The 17538-nt window shown below is 44.6% G+C and overlaps 1 protein-coding gene across 5 annotated transcripts in view; it reads right to left on the reverse strand.

Moving 5' to 3' along the window:
- KIRREL3 (kirre like nephrin family adhesion molecule 3) overlaps positions 1-17538 on the reverse strand; it is a 540292-nt gene that overhangs the window by 202142 nt on the left and 320612 nt on the right. The gene's annotated exons all lie outside the window — the stretch shown is intronic.

A 17538-nucleotide genomic window follows, 5' to 3' on the forward strand; every position in this document is an offset into this window, starting at 1 on the left:
ACATCTCCTCTATGTCAGGCTCTAAGTGAAGAATTCAAAGGTGAACTAATTAAGTATGATTTTGAGTTCAAAGACCCTATACTCTAGAGGAGTAAAAAAAAAAGGCATTTGGGTATCCCTCTCTCCCTTCCTCCTTCCTTCCTTCCCTCCTTCCCTCTTTTCTTTCCATCCAAGGCAAGGCAAATTGTACAAAAAGAGGGGTAGCTCTGGGCTGATGTCAAGAGCACAGGAATTAGGCTTGCAAACTGGCTCTGCCACTTACTAACTCCATGATATTGGGTAGGAAATTTAAACTCACTTAACTTTAATTTTTTTACTTATATAACAAGAATATTCATGATACCTATGTTATAGGGCTAATGTGAGGATTAAATAAAAAAATAGATACTAAATTTCTTTATACATAGTAGATATTTAGTAAATATTCATTGAAAAAATGAATTATAAATACAGAAATGTTAGGGAAACAACAGAGAGGTCCACAGTTGAGAGGGACAAAATTTGAGATAGCCTTGAAGGATGAAGAAAATCCGGATAAGTGTAGAAGAAAGCTATCTCAGACAGAGGGAACAGCATGAGCATTGAAGCAGGAAAGAGTAGGTCACACCTCCAGGAGAGGCAAGTAGTGGGAAATAAGACTGAGATATGGGTTGAGGCTATACTGGGGTGAGCCTTGATTGCTATGCTAGAGTATATGCTTGATCCTCAGGCAACAGTGTATCATTAGTGAACGGAATGGCCATTTTTCAGGAAGTTCAGTGTGGCAATTAAAGAGTAGGATTGTAATAGAGATTAATTGGAGACAGGGAAATGAGTTTGGAGGTAACAACAATCTCAGTGAGCTTAAATGAGGATCTTGACAAAACTGGTGATAGTAAAAATGAAGGGAAGGGAAACGGAGTCAATAGAAGGTGACCAATGGGATGTAGTGAAGGAGAGATAGAATCAAAACTGACCCTGAGTATTTAGGGAGAGATAAATTAGAAGACCATGAGGCCAACTATAGATCATAGAACAAGAAAACTAGTTTTTGGATGAAGATAAGCTATGCTCTAGATGGTGAGTTAGGAATCTTGTAGAAAACCCATGTACAGGGCAGCCTGGGTGGCTCAGCAGTTTAGCGCCACCTTCAGCCCAGGGCGTGATCCTGGAGACACAGGATCAAGTCCCATGTCGGGCTCCCTGTGTGGAGCCTGCTTCTCCCTATGCCTGTGTCTCTGCCTCTCTCTCTCTCTCTCTCTCTCTCTCTGTGTGTGTGTGTGTCTCTCATGAATAAATAAATAAAATCTTTAAGAAAAAAAAGGAAATCCATGTACAGATATTCAATATGTAGCTGGATTTCTTTCTCTCTCTCTCTCTTTCTCTCTCTCAAGTGCTTGAAGGCCGGGCCGTAGTCTACAAATGGAGATAAGAATGTGGAGCCATTTCAGAGGTGATGACTGGCAATGTGAGGGAAGGGTATGGGTGAGAAGTCACTAAAATAATGCTTAGTTTATGGGACTAACATGCTGGACTTGAAGTGGATCCAGAGGATCCTGAGAATAGGAGACTGGAAAGCCAAGTAGGTAGGACAAAAAGATGAGGGATTCCAGAGTGTTCACAACAGTCCAGGTAAAATGTGTGGTCACAGGGCTTAGACTGAAGAAAGCAAGGGAGGGAAGTACGAAGGCCAAGGAAAAACCAGATAGCAGGTCAAGAGGGAGTGAGAAAATAGGTGAGGATAGAGGGTGATTTTGACAATTAAAAATCTGAATGTTTAGTAGCTCTGAGTTGTTTGTTTCAGGATGCAGAAGGGGTAGAGACAGAGGTCACTGCAGTGAAGAAGGCTTGAAATTGAAGGAGTCAGGAGTTTGGGAAGATTGGCAGTTGCGGAAGGCGAAGGTAATGAGGCAAAAGTGAGGGGAGGGCTAAGGTGAGAAGGATGGAGAGATGGTACAATGGATGGAATTACTGAGGCATAAATCTTAAACTGAACTGATGCTGGGGAAAACAATATCTAGGATGAAGTTTTTGGTTTCCTACTAAATGCTTCGAAGAGTTAAAGCCTGAAGTTGAAGGATATCTATGCAACAAGTAATAATCAGTAAGCTATAAAAACATTAACTATGTTAAGTGCTACAATGTGCAGTACTGGCCACACGTAGCTCGAGTCTGGTGCCTTTGACCAGCCACTTGATAAACAGCAAACATTCCAAATCTCACAAGGCAGGTTCCAGCCCAGGAGAGTCAAGTTACACCTCATGGAAGAGGCTGACTTCCGGTGAACCTTAGGGGAGGGATAGGAAGTGAAGGGAGAGGAGCACTCCTAACAGTAGGAGACAGAACCAATGAACTGAAGTGGAATGAACAAGGCATATTCTGAAACTGGTATAGGAGAGGTGTAGGCTGGGAGTTACAGAGGAAGGAAGAGTAAAGACAGTGGGACTGGAAGATGGAGGCAGGCATGCTGATGTTGTAAGAAGTCAACAATGAAAAAACTATCCCCAGGTGGGTCTTCCTGTGGTCATGCACTTGGGCTGACTGAAGTATTTCGTTTTAACATGGACCCTGAACATCCTCATCTATGATCTTCAGATCCTGAATACGTATCCGTCTCCAAGTATTTGCCACTTGGCGCGGCTAGTTGGTGAGCTGGTCCTTCTTGCTCTACTGTCAGTCATTGCAGGACAGAGACCACCAGGTGGGCAACCCCTTCAGTCTCCAGGGCTCCACGCATCCTACAGAGTGAGAGCTCTACCAATATTCGTGTCATGGAGGAGCCAATCAATGAGTAACTGTTGGGCATGACTCAGAGGCAATGCACTTAAACTGGGCTGCAGTGCTCAGCCAAGGGCCTCTCACACCCGAACAGAAAGCATCATGGCACAAGGTGAAATTCTGGGTTTCTAAAGAAAAGAATATAGGAAGGACTCTCAGAGCCTTTGTTAATTAAAAACACGAATAGCTCTTCAGGGAACATTCCCTGCCTCCCATTCTCTCTCCTTGGACTGAATGGCAGATAAGGTGGTATCTTTGCCTATGCTTTGGACCACATTTAATTAAATGCCTACATTGACTGCTTCCTCACATACCTTGTTTTATTTCCTTTCCTTCCTTCCATGCTAAAGAGGGCCAGGACTAATACTAATGCATATGCTGTTAAACCTTTTTAATTAACTTCAACTTCTTCCAGAGATTTATGTTTAAACAGTAAATTTTTTGTTGATACTCAAATACATAGGCGGCACTCAGAATGATGTACGAGTACTCTTGTCCTCAAAATGATTCCTCATGAGTTACCACCAGAGACATTTTCATGAGCCTCTTTTATTAAAATAATAATACTCAGCAAAGCAATAATGCTTTACAACCGGCAGCTAATTAACCTGCCCCCCCACCCCCACCTCCCCAGGTCAGCATTAGCATCTGCAGGTTAGCGATATGATCGCCCAGTGGGTCTCTCTCGTACCTTAGAGTCAGCACTGAATCCATCTGGGTTTGTGCTCCAGCATCTGTGAGTAATGATTTTCATTTAAAACACATCTTTGTTCTTGGACTGTAGTCCATCTATTATTTCCTTTATTTATTTTATTCTTGTTTAGGACCTTCCCTGTGCCCAGTATCAGGATGTGTGATCTGCAGTTGACCTCTCCAAACAGAATTTAGCCATGCCTTGAAAAATCCAATGGACTTAAAACTCTTGCTTAATTGCAAAATCCATTTATTTTCCTGTAACTCTAAATTTGTGCTCCAAGTATTTTTAATCATGATCTGTGCTGTCAATTGTGATTGCAACACAGCAACACCCTGCCAACAAAACCAATCTACCTACCCAAGTTCCTGTTCCATTCTTCATGTTGAAACACTTTTCCCACCAGCCAATGTAGTTATATTCCATGTTGTACCATCGACGAGCCAATTATTTCAATTTTGGCATCAGATTCAGAAGAGGGTTTAATGATCCTCAATAGTATAAACTGAATTTTTATTCCTACAGCAATTTAGTAATGATGATGACATTTAAGCACTTAGAAAGTATTTCTCATCTTCCCACCACTGACAAACAGGAGGCCAGATGATCATTTTAGACACTTTTCTGCGCAAGTCCAATGGGGATCTCAGCCTCGGCACCATTTCGCCATAATTATGGAGCCCAGACTTACCCTGAAACTCTGCCGAGGGCTATGGAAAAAGAAAATCCCCCAGACCCAGGGCCTATCTGCTGGGGTTTCAGTTGCAAGTCAGAACAAAGTCCCGGGTCTTGCACACCTATTTTAATTAACTCATTTATTCACTTATTCAACAAATATTTAATGAGTTTCTACTAGGTAAGGAAACTCAGCCCCGGGAGAAAGACTCAGTTGTATGAGGTATGCTTTTTTCCTCTAATCAAATTCAACCCCAGCCCCTCTAAGTGAGGCCCAACGTATATGAATACTTCATTTATGCACATGTTTACTCCATTCATTCAGCAAACATTTATCAGGCACCTTCTAGGCTTAAGGGGCTCTTCTGGGAGCTGAAAAGTTTACAGAAAATATGTAATCTGTCAGCAAATCCTGTTGGCTCTTTCTTCAAAGTAAACTCAGAATCTGATCTTCTCACCCCCCCACCCCCAACACCCCATTGCTACTACGTACTAGGCCAAGTTATGACGATCCTGCATCTAAATTATTGCCAGAGCCTCCTACCTACCTGGTCTTCCTGGTTCTACCCATGCCTCCCAATACTCTCTTCCCAAAAAAGTAGTCTGAGTGATGCTTTAAAACTGAAGTCCAGGGGCACCTGGGTGGCTCAGTGGTTGAGCGTCTGCTGTCAGCTCAGGGCATGATCCTGGGGTCCTGGGATTGAGTCTTGTATCGGGCTCCCCACGGGTAGCCTGCTTCTCCCTCTGCCTGTGTCTCTGTCTCTTTCATGAATAAATAAATGAAATATTAAAAAAAAAACCCCACAAAACAAAACTGAAGTCCAATGGTGTTGTTTCTCTGTTCAAAAGCATCCAGAGGTTTCTCAGTTCAGGGTAAAAGCCAAAACCCTTTTCATGATTTATAGCACCTTACATGGTCTTGCCTCCTTGTTCCCTTCTTAACTTCATGCCCTACTATTCCTTTTGTGGCCTCTGCTCCAATCACTCTGACCTCTTTGTTGTTCCTCAAACATACCAGGCATGCTCTTGCCTCAGGGCCTTTGCACTTGCCCTTCCCTCTGTCTGAGACGTTTGTTCTGAGACGTTCGTTCTGCCTTTAGTTATCCACGTGGTTCAATTCCTCACTTCCTCAGCACATTGCTCAGTTGTCAGCTTCTCAGGAACTGACTACCTTATTTAAAAATAACACCCCACTCCTCCACTGCATCCCTGTTTCCATATCACTTTACCTGCTTTATTTTTCTCTGACAGTGCTTATTCCCATCTGATATATTATTTATCTACCTATTTGCTATCTTTTAGTCTCCCCAACTAGAATGTCAACTCCATGAAGACTTAGATACCTGTTTGCTTTATTTACTGATGTATTTAATAAATATTTCTTATATACAGATACATACATATGTATAATAAATAAACATAATAAATAGCACTGTCATAGTCTTCGAGAGACATCTGATCTGGGGCAGCTGGGTGGCTCAGTGGTTGGGCGTCTGTCTTTGGGTCAGGACATGATTCTGGGGTCCTGGGATCGAGTTCTGCATTGGGCTCCCTGCATGGAGCCTGCTTCTCCCTCTGCCTGTGTCTCTGCCTCTCTCTCTGTGTCTCCCATGAATAAATAAATAAAACCTTAAAAAAAGAGAAACATCTGATCAAATAGGAGCTATATCTGAAAATAAATTGTGAGTTATATTTTAAGAGAGCTAGAAATAAAAAGCTATGGTAGCTCAGAGGGTAGAAAATTTCACTTGGTCTGGTTGAATGAGCTTGTGAAAATCATGGTCCTGATTTGACTACTATTGGAAAAGAGCTGGAATCCATGCAAATACCCCCTGGCTACAGGACCCTTCTACTAGACCAAGGATGGCTCTTGAGAACTTGGTGACTGTGTACGATGGGCAAGGTTTCCTTGGATTTTGCCAGCTATTCCAACTGGGGATCCCTCTCTGTCCTTCCCCCAAATCTCACAAACAAATCCTAGGGAAAAGTCAACTCCATGTTTCAAGCAGGGAATGTTTTTTAGGCTCGTGCTGCTTTCTATAGATTTCAGGGGAAGTATCAGGGGAATGCAAAGACAGTGTAATTTCTAATAGCTGATTCTGACAGGACATGTCCGGTTAGTGCTAGTTATCCTGGAGCCTAACTGGATCTTGAGGATAAATCTCTTATTTTGGTAGCACTTTAAAATAAGTGGCAGCAGTTCATGCATAATTACTTCTGAATTACCTAGGGGATTCATCAGGTTTGATTATAGATGCATAATGAATTTACCAAATTTGTGGGTATTAGGGAGATATTAATTCCATATGAAACTTCACAATTCATTCATGTGCCATTTGTTTTCATTCCTTTTTTATAATAAGCTAATTAGTTTAAATTATTTGTACTTGTACAAGGTCTTGAAACACATATAAGGAATGATTATACCAGAGAACCCAATAAATGGGAAGCTTTGGAGGCAGCATTAATTGTGATAAAGGGTTCATAAAGCAGTAGATGTTCAATTTCCCCATTTGGGGTGGTAATAATAGGTCTAATCATGACACCTCCATAAAGTCATGGGAAGTCCCTAATTAACATTTTTGAATTCAGATATTTCAAAGAAGGTGGAGGAAGTCATTGTGCCATGGGAAGAAAGAAGCGGAAAGGGAAAGTCGACCTTGTTCTAAGAGCAAGGCCATATTAGCTCTGGGTCAGGAGGAAGACAGGCATGCATGGTGTCTGATCTGTCCGGAGAATTCCTATAAAAGAACCTAAGCTCCTGGGGATCACAGGCAAATTGGGATTTCAGTTCCTCAGAATGGAAGGATGGACTTCTTCAGATCGGGCCTCAGTATTTTTGATGACTTTTGGTTCCTTATGTGGAATTGACACCCTCTGGTCAATGAGCCTGGGCTAGAGTCTCTCGGGGTTGATGGGAAGTAAACTCCTTTCCTTAGGGCATGAGGAGGAACCAAGGCAGGAGAGGGGGCCTGGATCACGACTGCTCAGGGAGTCTATGGCAGTAGTCACAATCACTATCACACCTTGGGCACGATGTAAAGTCAGGCTCAGTGTTAGGCACTTTACACTCAGTGTATCCTTTCATTCCCCCGCCGGCCCTATGATGTGGATGCTCTCATTGCCTCTACTTCACAAGTCAAGGGAGTGTGGACAAGAGGTCATGTAACTCGCTCAAAGCCATCCATTCGATCAGGACACAGTGGGGCTGGAGCTCTGGGGATGTCTGACTCTGCAGCCCTGCACATAGTATTAGGCAATACAGCCTCCTCTATTTGTCCCAAACACTAAGGTTCTTCCTATAACCTCAATATGACTGCCTCTGTTATCACTTCTCCAAATGTGGAACTTTGAAGAGTTACTCTTTTTTGAAATCTTAATTTTCTCAAAAGTGACATTTCTCAAAAACCGAAATATTAGATTTTCACTCCATGGGCAGCCCACCAGGTCAGAGGCCTCTAGATTTTCCTCCCCTAGGGGTTCTTCTTTGCAACAGCAACGTAAGGACCAGCTACCTCACGGGTGTCCTCCTGCCATGAGCAAAAGCTCTACAGGGGTTAACGCAAAAAGAAGTTCCGCTTTGGATGAGGCGCCAGTTTAATTTATATTTGATTAAAAAAGTCATTCATTCATGCATCCAGCAGCGGCATTTGTTAAATGTCTCCTACATTCTTAATTGGGTTTTGTTGGGGGAGGGGATAAAGGTATAATAAAGCTCATGCCAGACACCTTGTTTATAATTTTCTTGGAAAGAATATATGTGCACACCTGAGAAGGTAAGTAAACAAGAGAGTGAGTGAAATCGGGCAGCTGAGTGAATAATAATAATGCGCTGAGCTCTCTGTGGTCAAATGGAGGAGCCAGTCCTGGGACCTGGTCCAGGAAGACTGCCTAGAGGAAGTGGGATGTGAGGTGCTCAGGGAAGGGTGGGCAGGGACAGGGTGGCAGGAGGGGTACTCCAGGGGAGGCTCCTGGGCTCAATCAGTGAGAAGGTGTTTGACTGCGAGGGAAGTTGCTCTCTGATGCCTTGTTTTCTTCCTAGAAGATGGAGATAATGACACCTCACAGGGGCGGCCATGAAATCCAAGCAAGGCAATGGAGAGTAAACTGTTCTGGTGGATGCAAAATGTGCTGCCGCCTCTGGATCTCAGAGAAAACCACCCCAGGAGCAGGCATTTGACACAGAGGCATCTCCAGGTGCCACACTGGAGTTCTTTGCAAGATCACTGGAAACTGGGGCCCAGCTCTGTCCCCGCAGCATGCAGGGTACCACGTTGCCGGCCAGGGCAATGAGCGGAGCCCATCTGACGAGTGGGAGAAGTTGGGCGAGACGTGATGAGACCAGGGCCCGACCTTGCATGTTCGCTGACTCGAAGAGGGGGTGCATGATGAGCCCTGGAGATGGAAGTAGTCAGAGGCAGGGAGGCCTTTGACATTTCTGTCATCTCCTGTGCTATCAAATGGAAATGACACCTTTGTTCCACTCTAGCCTTATTCAGTCATACTGAAAAGGAGGGTTGAAAAGATATCTTGTAAATGCCCCTATGGGGACCCAGGGGGAGATCCCACAATGTCTCCCCATAGGGGGACTGCCTTCAGGGTAAGGGCCCTGTGTCTTTATCACCTGTCCCACCAGGCCCAAAGCCCAGCACATATCTCAACCTCCGTCACAGTGAGGCCACAACCCTCCATTCTAGTGTTTAATGGTCTTGAGTCTTCCTACTGTGGGCCTCTGGTTCCCAGGGGGCCTGAACCATTCACTTCTCCTCTGAAAATCTCTTTGTGTGTCTTCACATCTCTGCATTCAGTTTCATTAGGCTTGTGGTTAGGTCACCTGGCAGGGGTCGGGGGTGGGGTACCTTCTCTACCAGGGACACTGTTTCTCTAAACGCTGCAAAAGGATATTTTCTCCTGAGCATCCAAGATTTTTTACTACCTCAGAGCTAGGAGGAAGAATCAATCTCAGGTTGATGAATCCAGAATATGTAACCTGAAAGGAATTTTAAGGGAGTGACATGTCCTTTTTTTCCAACCTCTGCACATCTGCCTCTAAAATGTTAAAGATGGGCAGAGGATTAGATTAGTCTTTCTGGGGAGAACTCTGAGGAAGGAATTTCCACTGAGAAGAGACTATCTATGGTAACTTGGAGATGAAGAGGAGCTTGTATAATCTAGGAGGCTCCACTGTTTTGGAGGGATGCCCTTCTCTTGGCCCACTTAAGCACCTGATGGCCCCCACTTCCCCTTCCACTTCTGTCTGGAGGGGTTGTTTCGCTTGGACCATGTCCCTCCAACTGGACAGCCACAGAGCCTGATGTCGTGGGAGGTCAGAGCCCCTTAGAAGCACAGACTCTTGACTCTTGAACTTCAGTAGAATCTCTCCTCCCTCTGCCTTCCACACTGCTTCTGATTTTATTTCACATGTTGAGTGTCTTAAGGATTTGCTTTTCTGAAGTTTTTGCCTCCTCTCCCTACATATTATCGCTGACCTATTATGTAAAAGGACAGGGATTTGCAGAAGGCTATTCTTTTACCCCAGAGGTAACCCTTTGTTCTTTCCTGGCCTTTTGAAAATGGCAGCTAAATGGCTGGATTTTAATTGGGATGGGAGAAGGCCCTGCGAGACATTCCCAGCTCACCCACTGGCAAAGACTATGCTAAACATGGGTCCCACCCACAGTGGACAGGTGGTGATGGTGAACATCTGTCCTTCTCTTGGTGTTGATGGCTGGGGATCTGGCAACAATTCTGCCAAAGATTTGGGAAACGCGAGAGGGATAGAAGGGTGTCAGATTGGGGTGCAGGAGGAGGGCTAAGGGGGGATTAGTCACTAGAGTCAGGATAATTTTTCCTGATGTCAAAGCCTCATCCGGGAGAGCTTTTGCTGTTGCTTGCTTTTATCTGGAAAACAATAAGAGCAGCATCTCTCAAAATTAGGTCACAGCTTGCAAAGGCAGGGGCCCGCCAAGGTGCTAACTGTCTGAATTCTCGGTGGGTTTACACAGCTCTCTGCTCTGACAAATGCCTTCTTTGTTCCCCTGAAAAGTCTGACTTGCTGAAGCCTTCACGCCTGCCTCTTTTCTCCTTCACCCTTGCACTCCCCCCACAAACAACTGAATTTGGAAGGTTAAAAAATCACTTCACTTGTCAACTCAAACGCTTTCCCTCCTCCTATCAAGTTGTTTCATTTCCTACCCAGGGAAAGAAGCTACTGTGTTATCACTCTGGGGACTAGAAGCCACTCTGAGAAGAGAGTGGCTTTGCAATTTTCACAGCACTATTGTGGTCTCGGGTGCAGGGTGTGCTGGTCTACTCTGGAGAGTTCCATGAAGGCTGTTCTAGACGCGTCAGTGGGCTGCAGAATGAGGGGGAGAGTCCCGGTGGCCTGGTCTTCTTAGGCTTGTCTGGGCTCGGGTCTCTGTGTGGCAATAACATGGTAGGAATCCCACCCACCCAGAACAATAGCAGCGGCAGCAACAAACATTAGCCCTTGTGTGGATTTTGAGGACAAAATTAACTTTCTCTTATTCTTTTTGTTCCTGATACTGTTGGTGACTAGAGTATCTCCATAATAAAACACGGTGGCCCTTGAGGAGGGGTGGGGCCAAGGAAGGGGTGAGAGGAAATGTCAGAAGCTAATTAGAACTCTCCAGAGTGAGTGGAAATGAGAATCTGACCTGGAGAGGTGGGTTCCCTGGACTGGGGAACTGTCCATTATTTATGCTCTGCCAAGAAGTCAAGAACTGGAGATGTCTCTGGAGTGGGAACATAGTAGGTTCCACTCTCATAGGAGCGGTGTCTGAATGTGAGTGGGGTCAGGCAAGACTATGCTGTCTGGACTCTGAGGTCGGAAAGACGCCTGTGGCTTCTGTCATTCAGACCTGTGAGATCTTGGGCTAGTTTCTTAACCACAGTCTCTGTGCATCTTCATTTGTAGAATAAAGTATCTTCCTTTGCAAAAAAAGATTTCAATAAGACAATGTATTGAAAACTGTTAGCATACAAGAAGCCTTCAACAATTATCATTGTATCATTGCTGTTTTACTATGTTTGGGGAAGGAAATAGAATAAAAGATACTATCATTGAAACCTCTAGAAAAACTTGAATAATGACCTCAAACCTTTTTATCTTAAGTAGTGCATTATTTTTCAGATGATATTTTACATGGAATTTCAACATTTCACATTGGCACAAGTGAAGTCTAAGCCAGTGGGTGGCAGGCAGTGGTTAGGTCCTGGGCATTGTCTACTCAGCCTCCCCACTGATTGTCTGTAGAGGCAGTTTGGACCTTTTGGGAACCCTAAGGCTCTGAGGGGCCCAGTCAGAAAACTGGAATATTATTAAATTTACTGGTGGATTATTTCCAAAAAAAAAAGTAGAGCTCTGCCTAACACCCAGCTAGTTAGAATGTTTTAGCAAAGCAAGCACAGCAACACATAGAGAAATGGATCAGAAGCCTCCAGGTGCAGGGACGCCTGGGTGGCTCAGTGGTTGAGCATCTGTCTTTGGCTCAGGGCATGGTCCCAGGATCTGGGATTGAGTCCCACATCAGGCTCCTCACAGGGAGTCTCTTTCTCCCTCTGCCTGTGTCTCTGCTTCTCTCTCTGTGTCTCTCATGAATAAATAAATAAAATCTTAAAAACAACAACAACAACAACAACAACAACAACAACAACAACAACAAAAAACCAACCTCCAGGTGGGGCAGGAGACAGATTTGCCGGGTAATTGCTGGTGGAACTGATGCCCAAGGATGTACATTTTGGAAGAGAAAGAGCAGAATCTTTTTCCCTTTCCCAACCAGAGTGGGGACCAGGAATTGTGGAAACTCAGGGCCTGCAGATGGGCTGGGGATGAGATGGAATAAGAGAATGGGACAATAATACAGGGACAATCTGTTTCCACCCCAGAGAGGACCTTGAGTGGGCTCTGGAGAGGAGTGAGGGTCAGCTGGGGTTTGTGCGCCTGGGGTCAGGTGGAGCTTGTGCGACTCTCTGTTGATGCAGCCACCTGTTTTAGTGATACTTTTGTAAATTTATTGCTTTTTTCCTTTTTTGTTCCCTCTTGATTTTCAGCAAAGTTCCAATCTGGCTTTACATCTACCTATTGGAAAAGACAAGGAAATAGTCTGACTGGATCAAGGCCAACAACATCGGCAGAGCATAATTAACGATCAATCCACAAAGGTCTCCCCTTCATATCCACGCATTTAGCAAAGAAGATGGGCATTGCCAAAGCCGAAGGGTTACCGGTCCCTCTGTGGCTCAGTCACAGCTCTCCCAGTTCAGGAGAAGTCTAGTGGGCTTCTTTTGCCATGGGGCCCCTTCTCAGGAAAGTATGTTTAAGAGTTGAGGCTTCAATCCCCCAACACAGTCATGTTTGTTATGATACAAATAAACAGAATAAGGAGGAACAAGAACAAGGGTACTTTCCATGGTCCTGAATAACGCGGCTACCTGCTTCACTTTTGCACAACACTAGGTACACCCAGCTTCAAGGAGAACATTATTTTTATCCATTTCAAGACTTGGTACCTTAGTTCCCTGGGAAAACTTATCACCCCCAACTTCCCAAGTTACTCCTCAGGAAGAGCACAGATGCCACTTTAGTCCTGTGCAGGCTTTCTGGCCTCCTTGTTCCTCATCTTGGGGCTAGAGGTGACTCAGGATTGTACCTTGCTATTTTCATGATCCATTGGCATCTCTGTAATGAATGCTCACCATCACAGTGCCCTCATTTAGCCTAATAACCTCAATAAGGTAATATTTGATCTGTGCTAAGTATCTGATTAAACAACATAAAGTATTTAACCTATTGATCCCTTATACCCCGCCAGACCTACATTCCTGGATGTACTTTAATTACTGAGTTGGAGAGCTTTCCTGAATGGGATTTGCATCTCGTTAAGATCTTTTCTTTGTCTTTAGGGCTTCACTATCAACAGCTTTCTCTTCTTGTTGCCTCTAGGCTTTATTCCACTTGCTTCTCCTTCACTTAGACTCTGCTTGATTCTGCCTGAAGCCTGATAATATTTGGTTAATCTACCAGGAGTACGGTAGATGTGACCCTACTTTATGTGACCATGGATCTTACTGCTTATTTTTGAAAGTTGATGATCACATAAACAACTGGACTTACTATGACTTTATCCACTCTGATCTTTGGGGTGTGGGAAATTGTCTGGAGTAGCAACCCCATTTTAGGCAGTTGGTCACAGCTGCTGGATTTGACCTACCCTTATATCTCACAAGGAGAATAGGCCAGTGGGCAAAAATCAAGAGGATCACTGAAAACCTTCCAACTGGTCAATTAGCTAACTAATTGCTCTGGTCTGAACCACCTCTTTGAACACTACAGAAAATCATACTTTTTTCCTTTTGCCTGCAAGGATATAGTCATGAATGTTAATAATAATTAGTTGATTTACATGCTGTCTTTTCTTCAAGAATTTCAAACATGCTGGGTTTGTTTATTTTTTTTCTCTTATTTTAAAATTGGCTCTACAAAGACTGAGATAGCTTCTCCACAGGGCCTCCCAAAATGAGAACAACACCTCATAGGATTAAGAGAATTCAATCAGAAAATTCATGTGGAACGCTTACAATAATGCTGGCCACCTAGTAAGTGTTCAACAAACAGTAGCTATTATTATTATTATTATTATTATTATTATTATATCATCTAAGAAAGCTCTGTGACTTATGGGTTGGCCATGCTTTTCTGGACACAGGCTGGGAAGACTGTATTCTGGCCCAAGTGTCTGTACACTTTGCCCAGCCCACCTGGTGAGGACTGTCCCACACCCATATTTATAGTCCCTACAGGTTCATCATAAATTAGACTTTAACCAAAGCACAGTAGTTGGTGGAGGAAAAGATCTTGAGAAGGCCAATTCATCTACGCTCAAGCTACTGCCCAACATCAGATCAGCAGCAGTCAGAATGGTTCTCTAAACAGAGTTCTCAAAGAATATCTCTGACAGGGTGGCACACTTGACAACAGTACAAATTAGAGGGTCTACCCCAGACATCTGAACTAGAATTTCAGTGAGTAGGGTCCACGTATTTGCAACTAAAACAAGCTCCTTATATGTTCAATAAAGTTTGAGAACCATTTTCCACCAAGCGTCTCCTTTCAAGTCCACCATCAAGAGCTTGCCATAAACTTCCAAGAAAGGTTGGAAGTTGTCAGGTATTTACTCTGCAGGAGCACCAGGTGGCATTCCGGTGTTATAGGGGGGCAATACAAATTTAGTGTGCCAACAAGCAGGGGCAACTCTGCAGCCTGTAGAGAGATTATGGCTTGGAGTTCCTCCAGATAGCCCTGCCAGGATCTGGGGCACATAGTGGGCACTAGTCACCCCACAGGGGGCATGCAGGGCAAAATGGGGCCCCTGATGGGAAGGGATAAGCCTTGCAGTGTCCACCACAAAACTACTGAAACAGAGGCCCATGGCTATTTTCATTGCCTCTGTAGATACCATTTTTAACTCCATGTTAGTTTCCCTCTGTTATTCATGATGCAGCTGGGATGTTTACTACACTTTCCAATGATGCTACCTCAAGAATGCAAACTCCGATACACATAAAACAGACAGTCCACAGAAAATGTGACACTGCTGGGACACACACTAATGCATACACACTTACATGCACTGCATCACTACATTTATTCCAAAGCCAATAAAAGTGATTTCCAGATAATCTGCTATTTTGGATTATCTGCACCATTGCTCATCTTCATTAGCATGGCTAATTGAGAACTGACTGTGTGTCTTGGACTGTTTCCAAGAAGGGAACCCATTGCCTGGATGATAAGAGTTCCTCGAGAGTGCCAAGTAAACATTTGGATATGTCAGGTTGTTGCTCATCGAAGGAGGAACAAACTTTTAAGGATGAGCTGACCATTACCAGGCCAGAGGAAAGCAATCTTGTTCAGCATGTTACATTGATTGCCAAGGCAGTAAACCATAAAACTGTCCCACAGCTAGAACATGCAGTGACTCTGAGAAAGATGAGGCTTGGTTAGTAAAGGATGAAGCCATTCCAAGAACCAATAGAAGATGCAATATGGTTTTCCCCGGGCTGTGTATTAACACCATCCAGGAAGCTACAGGGGATGGGAATTTGGCAAACGACTCTGTTTTTGCTTTGACTTTTGCATAGCAAGGATGAGATAGGGGCCCGTGGGGAGAGCATCTAAGACCCGACAAAAGGCTTGGAAGGATTAAGCTTCTGTAGAAACCCAGACTCTGAAGAAACCACCAATGTTTATGTGCCATAAACACACTCTTCTGTCACTTAATATCTTGGTGAAATACCCCAAACAGATCTCAAAACCAAAACATACTAAGAAAAAAAAGAAAAAAGAGAAAAGACAGCACAAAGTTGTAACTGCCTTCTGGGTAACTGTGTTTTGGATGGTGTCATTTTTCTTATGACATAAACTCCCAAATGGCAAAGACGCTGTCTCTTAGAATAAATAGCAACTAGCAGTAGGTCATGCCTCCTGTGGGTTTCTGATAAGTATTGTTTGGTTGTATGCTGTTTATCACAAAGAGAACAGATACTATTGTCAGACAGGCTCATGAGCTGCTTTTTGCAAGAAGAAGGAGAGAAGTCCCCTACAACTTTTACAATTCTGTGTTCTGTCCTAAATAATGAGAGATGAATCACCTGGGCTGACAGGTAATTGAAAGAGGGGATACATTACTCAGGAGGGTCAGAAAGCCTATGTCTGGGGTTACTCTGGTCCCATAGGGTCTTTTCAGTAGGTCTCTTGGGAGCCTGGGGCTCTGCTGACTTGATTTCTTCTAGGTCACCCCCTCGCCCCGCTCCCTATTGGAACCAGAGGATGTGAGTTGGGAAGATTACCAGGGAGGGTTCTGGGGGCAGGTGTCTGTCGATAGCTGTGGGTATGGGACTAGACATAGTGGTTTTCACCACTAGCTACACAGGATCACCTAGAGGAGCATAAAAAATACAAATATCCAGGCTCTACCTCCCAAGATTCTGATTTAATTGGTCTGAGGTGGGCCCCGAATGCAGGTAATTTTAAAAAGTACCTAGAAGATTCTATGTGCAAGCAGGTGAGAAAGTCTGAGGCAAGAGGCTCTACTGTGACAGGAGTGAACTGGGAGGCCCCGGCTCACTTCACAAAGCTGAGGATCAAACCCAGCCTTTGAAATAGCGCTCTTCATCTTTACAGGATGCCAGGAAATAAATGGCAGTGGGGGGACAGAGGTGCGGGTGGGAAGAGAAGAGGGAAAGAGAGCAACAGAGAGAGAGCCAAAAGCCTATTGAGAGGAGAGAAAGAAGGTTGATTTCCCTGAAGAGATTTTTGCAACCAGGGTCTGCAAGGTGAAAGCTGTGTTCACCTCACCCCCTGGAAAGAGTTGCCGCCTCGTAGTGACTGAAGTGTTTCCATGCCGGTCACAGAGGAGCCAGGCAGCTGGTGGACAGGAGCACTGGGGACTCCTCAGACCAAAAACGCACGGCTCTGACCAAGAGCCCATTATCGTATCAGCTGTGAGTGACTTCTTGACCATCAAAGAAACCAGAAAATGGGACAGGGCCCGTGACTTCTTGACCATCAAAGAAATCAGAAAATGGGGCAGGCCCCTTGGAGAAAGGTGACATTAGAAATTAATTAATTATGTGTGACTTGACAGGAGGCACCATAAGGGCCAGGGAGGAGGAAACCCTCCGCTTCACTCGGGTTCTTCAGCTGTCTAGAGTGTAGCGGTTGACTTTTTTCTGGTTCCTTCTTGCTTCTTTCTTTGTTTCGTCTCTCTAATTGCTCATTTATTTCTACTCAGAGCAGGAGCCGGGGATCTGCTCTCCCTTCACTGACCTCTCAGCAGAGATGCTTCAACGTGCAGGTGTCGGGGCGCCGCTCAGGCTTGGCTCAGGAAGAAGCGTCTGGAAGAGTGCCAGTGAGAGTCCACCTGCGAGATGGTTGAGGACCCAGAGACGGGAGGGTGTGGTGGTAGGAGGGAGGTTTCCATATCTGCTGGCTTTAACAAGATGAAGCCATTGACTGCTTTTCTCCTACAACTCCTGGTTCTCCCTAGGGGGGTGCCGGTTTCTACTACAAGGGATAGACAGAGTTGCTTGTCATAATTAAAACATCTCAGGGGAGTGCATGCCTTTGTGTGTGTGTTGGTTTTCCTTTCTTTTCTTTTTATTTTTTTTGAAGCTACTCAATTAGCTGGGTCCCAAGGGAGTGGGGAGCACCGGGCTGCCCAGCTTAGGAGGGGACACAGCACCTAGCCTCTTGCATTTCCATTTCTGAAACACACTGCTCCCTGTAGCCAGTTGGCGGATTCCATCTGAGCAGCTGGAGGAGGCCGAGAGAACTTGGACACTCCCTTTGGAGCTCTCTGGCAATTCCTAGCCTCTGAGCCTGCTCC

This window comes from Canis lupus, chromosome 3, assembly GCF_048164855.1.
Source record: "Canis lupus baileyi chromosome 3, mCanLup2.hap1, whole genome shotgun sequence".
Taxonomy (NCBI): Eukaryota; Metazoa; Chordata; class Mammalia; order Carnivora; family Canidae; genus Canis; species Canis lupus.